The sequence below is a fragment of the Geospiza fortis genome, unplaced genomic scaffold, assembly GCF_000277835.1.
Source record: "Geospiza fortis unplaced genomic scaffold, GeoFor_1.0 scaffold200, whole genome shotgun sequence".
In the NCBI taxonomy this organism is placed as follows: domain Eukaryota; kingdom Metazoa; phylum Chordata; class Aves; order Passeriformes; family Thraupidae; genus Geospiza; species Geospiza fortis.
The window spans coordinates 2,261,611-2,269,408 of NW_005054353.1; positions in this window are offsets into that span (position 1 = coordinate 2,261,611).

Here is a 7,798-nt window from a genome sequence, read left to right on the forward strand (position 1 = left end):
TGTTGGGAGAGGGGGAGAATTGTCAGTATAATTGCTTGAAGACAATTTAAATTTTGCTGCCCTAGCCTCAGCACTTGGGTATGCACTCCTGTGGGAAGTAGCATTACCTCCCACTGCAGAAAGGAGTAACAGAACATACCTGGTGCCTGCATTTACCAGCCACCTGGGCCAGCATCTCCCCAGTGAGCAGCACTTGCTTCAGGCTTCATGAGCCCCTGGGGCTGGAGGGAGGAAGGTTGCCTCCTCTTCATGTGATGCACTCCCCTGCAGCAGACTTCTCTGACAGGGAGCTCAATGTTTTAGGTTGTGCTGGCACACAATCTGATGTTCCCTAACCTGCCAGGGGAGAGGGTGAGCGCCTGTGGGCTGGTGCTGTGCAGGTGTGCTGCACAGCTGAAACTCTTCAGAGTGGAGTGCTGTCCCTGCCATTAGCCTGCCTGAGAAATGCAGTTGGTGGCTGTCATCTGTGGGGGCCCTGACTCCTAAAGGACCCTCACACCAACTGGATCAATGTCTCTCAGAGCGTCCAAGGGGTCCCCAGTGCAAAAAGCACCCACTCACTGCTGGAATATTCCCCTGGAAACACTCACACCTGAAGAAAACAAAGCCAGTGGTTTATGTACAGCCTGCAAACAGACAGCCTCACTTCCACAGTTGACTTTCACCTCATGAGGGTGGTGAATCACAGGGGATGGGTTACAGAGCAGTGAGTCCATGGCTGGGGGAGGCCCTTGGCTCCATCACCACCTGCTCCTGTCCTCTGGGTGGAGGGAGCTCCTTCAGTCACATATTACACGCAGATCAGCTGAGGATCAGTTTAGCTTGGCTATAAACAGCTTGGTAATTTAACTGTGGTGCAAGAAATTAACTGCTTCTGGGATACTTTCAGCATCTAGCTACCACTTAAAATAACTCCTGTTAATAAATGTTAAACTTTATGGGCTTAGTGTATAGCTGGATCAATATAGAACCATACAACCATGGAATAGTTTGGAAGGTGACCTTGTCTAATGCCCCTACCATGACCAGGAACATCTTCCAGGCTGCTCAAGTGCCCATCCAACCTGGCTTCTGGGCAGCCTGTTACAGTGTCTCACCACCCTCATAATAAAAAAAAATGTTCCTTATGTCATATTTAAATCTAATCTTTTTCCATTTAAAACTGCTTCTCCAGTCACTACAGACCTTGGTATCAAGTGTCTCTTCGTCATTCTTATAGACATTCCTAATATACTGAGAGGGTGCCCATGCACAGGTAGTTTGATTCTGCTGGTGTTGGCCAAGGATGTGTAAACCTAAGCCACCCCTCCCCTGGGAGGCTGCAAGGGAGCCTCCAGTGAGAGCACACAGCAGGGATAGGGACTGGGGATGGACTGGGAAAGACCATCTTCCTACAAAGCAACCAACCAAGTAATAAAACCAAAGCCCCTTTGTGGCAGGATTTTTGCACTTTGTAATGATTTCTACAGAAGCTGTCTAAGCATGCAGAAGGGAAACATATTTCAACACCTCCCCTCTACCCGTGACTTGCAGAATACATCGAGTCCCACGGCAATCACAGGGCTGGCTCTGGCTGCTCTTATCCTTATTGCTCATCCTTTAACACATGCTCTTCACACGCTGTTCTTAAATTAGGCTCCTTGTGCTTTAAAGCCAAATTACACTCTTGAGCACTTATTGACAGATATGACATTCTGAGGAAAATTCTGAATTCATATTACATCCTGTGAGTTGCTAGTCTAGGCTGGTAGGAGCACCTTGGAGACCTTTTCTGTAATAGAATCAAATCAGTGAAACAGTCACTTGGTTTTGTTGATACCTACATGCTGTTAACAATTTGGAACTTAGCCCAAAATCTATAATAAACATGTACTGAGAGTTTTCAAGGAGAAAATACCTTTGGAAAGCCAACATTAACCCAGCAAGCTGTATCATCACCATCTGCCATTAAAAAAATTCATTTACCACTAGGTGGCAGATACTATTTTTTAAAATTTACCACCGTGCAACTCTTTTATTCAGAGCAAACACACTGAGGGTGGCGTCACAAAGCAATAAGGTTGGCACACACCGGAGCTGGCGTTTTTTTCTGTAACACTAAGAGCAAGTGAAGAGGAGAACAAGAGACAGAGCTGTTTTGTGATCCTGGGTGTGCAAGAGCTCTCAGGACAGACCACCTGTTGACAGACCACCATCACATTAGGTTACTACACTGGATTATATTGACCTTTGATCCTGCAGCTCTCCCCCATGGAGCTAAGGCTCCTGTTTAAGACCACTTTCATTTCCTTCAGCAGCCTAGCCTGTCTCTGCCACAGTTATCAGCCCAGCAGGGGTTTCCAGTGGTTCATGTATTCTTCAGCATGTTGTTGCAACAAATTATTATTGGGGCCAATCTTGACCATCATGCAGCAGATACTCTCTCTGAATTCCCTAGCATGAGGAAGATGTCAGAGAGGGTGAATTGGCTCTGTAGTTCTAAATGTTAGTACATTCTTGAACTCTAGTCTTATGGGGGGCGTTTATAAATAGCCAAGGAATTTGTAACAAGAGGTCATCTGAGGATGCTAAATGCAAACCTTACCTCAGGCATCAATTTCTAGGGGTTTTCCTACAGCCAGGCAGTGCTCTGCTGTGCTCTTCACAGGCTTAGGCTGTATTGAACTGTTGTTTCTCTCCCTGCTATTGAAAACCTGGGCAGAGCCGTGCCTTCATGAGAAGGTGAAAAGATCCCGTCTTTCCTCTCTCCCGGTGCCTCAGTGCCTGCTGCTCCCGAGGGCACAGCACTGCTCAGGCAGGGGGCTGCTGCTCCCAGTGGGCAGTGCCTACTTGGCAGGGCTCTTTCTGCCAAGGACTAAATTAAACACCTGTCACAGGGGCCAGCTCCACTCCTCACACCTCCTGTCCTCATCCTCAGAGCAGCAGCATGTGAGGCTTTGGGCATCACCCCAGCCAGGTGGGGCTGGTGCAGCTGCCCTCCACTGCACCTCCTCATGAGGTGAGAAGCTTCATCCATCCATCGTGTTTGTGCTTAAAGTTAAATTTAACCATTGTCCTTGCTAAGCTGTTTGGCATCTTAGTCTCTTAGGTAAATTTTCCAAGCCTGTTTTCCTTCATCTCCCCTGGAGAAAGCCCTAAGAGTTTATAAGAGAGAGCAGGACCCATGTTTTCAACTCTGCTTTTGTACCAAAGACTCCATAGATTTGTTGTCATTCTGGACTCTGCACTTGCCGCCTCATTAATAACCCTGCACTGAATTTAGGTGAGGAGAAAGTTGATCCTTCCAGCTTGGCATGACTGTCGTGAAGCTGCCACCTCCATGAGCATGGGACACTGGCCCTTGCTTCTCTTCTTTAACCCTACAAGTCCTTTCCCGGGTCTCTAGAATGAAAAGGAAGTTTTCCATCTCTGTCTATCTTCTAATTCCCTCTGCCATCCCATTTGTGCCCCTCCAATTGGGGTAGGTCAGGCCTTTCTTTTGACAAGTGATGTGTGAGGGTTTGCTTCTTCTCTTGAAACCCTACTCTACGTGAAACAAGCTTTGCTGTCCTGGAGGTTATCCTTTCAATTGCCCTGCTATGTGGTGTGAAATCCTCTCCATGCAATTGTGTTTCTCAATTTCAACATCAATTATCAATAATAGCAGGTCTCTCCTCCGCTCTCCGGTTGCTTGTGCTGGTCCCTATCTTGGGGTGTTACACAGAGTCTTTAAAGCCTTGCAAGTGACTTACAATGCTAGAATTAAAAAATTTGAAAACTAAAAATCATTAGCACCCACACCTCACTAGAACAGATTTTAACTTGCTAGAAAAATAAAATATAGCCTCCTCTTTTTTGTTTGTTTGGGTTTGGGGTTTTTTTGCCATAGCTTTTTGCATCTCCACACGTGTGTGCAGAAAAGTCTACAAAAGGGAGAGCTGCCAGGGCTCTGCCTCACAGTCACACAAGTGCATGTGGCACTTTGCAACATCTCAAAAGAGAAAACAAAATCCTCTCTCTGCCGAGGTCTGGGCCCCAAAGCCCTGGAGAGTCCTGGGTCTCGACAGAGAGGAGCAGGACCCGCAGCAGCCACAGCAGCCAAACCTGTCCCCTCTGTTATAAATTATCAAATCTGTAGCCAATTTATCAAAAAAATCGACAAAGATTTATTAAGTCAATTAACAAAAAATAGAATTTTAGGAAAAAGCAAAAATCAACCACAGCCAAGACAGCACCTGGCCCCTGAGGCAGAAATGCCCACATATTCTTTTGTGTCCTTTTACATGTAAAGTCGAATCCACATAAGTGTAAGAATAAACAAAGATGAAGTCTGGACTTAGACTAGTGTCTGAGCACCCAGGCAGAAGATGTATATTTCCTGAGTGTGTAGACTTAATCCTTTCCAGGTGCAGGTCTTGTGAGCTTCTTCAGGACATTCCATTCCGGGAAGGTCCAGATGATATCTTCTCATGCATGGTGCCGCAGGAAAACCCCTTCTGATGGTCTGAGCCAGTCTCATTGAGGCTGTCCGGGAAGGGGTTACCATATTACCATATGCATAACTCTGTCCTCAGTCAGGGAGGCTGCAGGCCTTATTCATAAGGTAACTGGCTTGATGTTATCTTTAGTGTTGTCCAGAATGTGAATAGAATGCAGTTCCCAGCAGGAGTAGTCACCAGCATAGGGTTTGATTTCTCCTAATATTTTATATATACTTATTTCTAACTTTACAGCATTAATTAATCTACCATATATATAACACCTCCCACGCCCCTGTCCCAGGCTGCTGCCTGGGCGGCCACCAGCCACCACCTGCCTGTGCTTGTGGGACACAGGGCTGTGCTCCTGCAGGCACAGAACCAGGAACATCACCCAGAGCAGCTGGCTATGGCCCAGGAAGAACCTCCAGGAGAGTGTGAGCAGAAGTCAGTGGGAAGGCAGAGGGACCCGGCAGAGTTTGTCACACCCAGGGACGAGTGGCCTGACACTAGCCATGGGCAAGGCACTGGAGCCCAGCTTTGGGCAGCCACTGGGACAGACTCTCCAGAGCCCAGCAGGGAGGGAAGGCTCTGTCCTCTGGCAGAGCAGAAGAGGGATGGGGAAGAGGAGAGGCTGAGGTCACAGCAAGGTGCACTGAAGACACTCAGACCTGAGCACAGCCCATTGGGACAACTCCAAGGAGCTTCAGAGCCATTGCCTCCTGCTCAGCCAGCTGTAACAGCAATGCTAAGCTGGGACAACCATTGCTTTGTGTCTTGGCTTTTCCCTCTCTTTGGAAACCTGCTAGAAATGTTTAAATATGAGCAGAATCTGCAGGATGCAGAAGAGATGACTATGGTAGGAGATGTGAAGTTGAGAACAAATAAGGATCTCATGCAAGTAAATAATTAAAATCAGTGATCATCCTTTGGTAGCAAGGCAGCAGAAGAAAAGGAAACCAGCACTGTAGCAGGTAGTAACAGCTGATTGTAGCAGCTAAAATCATGCAGCCTTGCTGAGGTTTTACTGACTCCAAATTCAGTAAAGCTTCAGGACATTGAAAAGAGATTAATAAATTAAAATTCCAGCACTTTGAGCCCACTCATGCCATGTCTTGAGCACTTTCTATTCCCATGAAATCCTCTGGACAGCAACAGCACACAGCAGAACTTCACCATTACTGTGAACACCTACAAAGTTAGCACCCTTGGAAAAACACAGAGATATTGACATGACCAGGATACAGAGCTAAGAGGAAAACTCAATCATCTTGGGGAAAGTGCCAAAATCCCATCTTATCTGACCAGGTACCCACCCATTCTTGGCTGCTTGGTGTGCCTGGAGGGCCAGGCACTCAGCTTGAAAACCTGGGCTGGCACCCGAAGAGATTTGTGGATGGTAGTGCACCAATGTAATGTAATCCTCACCTCAATATTTAAAAATAGCCCAAGGGACTGACCTACATAAACTCCAAGCCATCCAGTCTGGCCTGGGTGCCCAGTTAACAGGATGTTGTACATTTCAAATGTGGTGCAGCTGACTCCATGACAATATGGTAGATTTCTTGTAGGAGAGGTATGCAAAGTGTGCACAGAGAATGACACTTCATATTGGATTAAAGCACCAAAACAACCTGGAGGATGGAAGCACTCACTGTTTACGCTTCAGAGCAGCTACTAAAGGAGCAGGAGCAATGCTTGTACTGTAGTACTATTCAGCCATTTATATGTGCTTGCTTCATCTGGAAAACAGAGGAAAAGCAAGTCCTGACATGGCAGAGGATTGCTGCAGGCAGGGAGGGAGCAGCAGTACATAGGTCAGTAACCACTGGCCAGACAGTGGCCCTGGGGCTGGGCAGCCTGCTGGCTCCCAGCACTGCCTTGCACAGGCTGCCTGGGCTCCCTGCAGGCAGGGTCCTGCTGCCTGCAGCTTCAGCCCTGTCCTCATGGGAGCTCCTGGAAACTGGCTCTTGTCCTCCTGGCACCCAGGCAGGCAGTGCAGGGATGCAAGTTCTGCACCTTCGGTGCTGAGCTCCTTCAGCACCAGCCCACCCAAGGACATCAGCGAGAAGAACAAGTTTCCTGCTCCTGGGTCCCCACTTTGTGTGTTTGCAGGGTTGAATACCACAGCAGGACCCCATTCTTCTCCCAGGGTGCCTGCAGCCTGCTGTGGAAGTGGGATCAACCACCTCAATCCCACCACACGGACCCAGAGCCCTTGCAGAGAGGATCTAGTCAGGACAAATGTGCTGGCTGTGTTTGGGGGGAATGTTCTAAAGCACAAACAAATCCTTAAAGAGGTGTTCCATCACCCTGACAGCAAGTGGGGAGGACTGAGCCAGAAGCCAGTGCAGATCTTGATGTCAGCATGTGCACATGGGAACCACAGCACATGGGACACCCTGCATGGGATGCAGCTAGATGTTCTGCACACTTGGCTCATTTTGCATAAACCCTTGAGCTGTGTGAGAGAAAACACACACACATGGCTCACCAGGGCTGCACATCCACTGCTGAGCCCTCAGCCTGGGCCTCAGGGCCATGTGCTGCCAGGGAGCAGGAAAGCCAGTGCAGCAGACTTGGTTCCAGCCAGGAGATGGTAAGATTTAGGTAAAATCTGGTCTAAAAGAGGCCATTTAAAAATGAACTCATGGAGCACCGTGCAGCTGGGGAGAGGAGGGATGCCTTGCCTGTTGGTGTCAGCAGGCTGCAGGCAGCACAACCAACACTTGCCCTCTAATAGCCTATGTGACAGGAATTTGTCAGTCATAGACTGTCCCCTGGGTGCTGGGGACCCTGAAGCAAAAGCTGCACCTTGTTTGCAGCCAGTTCATTGTGCCCCTTGCTCTGTGCCAGGAGCAGCTGGGCCTCTGCTGTGCCATGTCCACAGCTACTGGAGACAGGAGTCACCCAGGATGAGAAGCAGTGCTGCCTAAGGACAGTGCTGGGGCCTTTCTGGTTTTCTGCCCATCTCTCTGGCAATGTTTTACTGACAGAACAAGGATAACGTCGGCCAATGGTATCAGAAAAAAAAATCAGGTAAGAATTCCCATAGACAAGATAAGCACAGGCTTGAGGACATTGGAGTCATTGTGCTGGGAGATGCTGCATCCTTAGACTGCCTGAGAACCATGTCCAGTACCCAGAATGCTTTGGCAGAAAGCTTCTGTGTCTGAGAGTCAGCACAGTATGGTACAGAGAGTGCTCGAGTCTGTACTTCATCTGAGTGAAAAAAACATGGACAAAATATTAAAAGAGCAAAGAGTGAAGGTTCCAAACAACATCAGAAGGAATCAGAGTGAGGGACAAATTTAAAGTAAGAGCTTTAAACTGTATGTTAG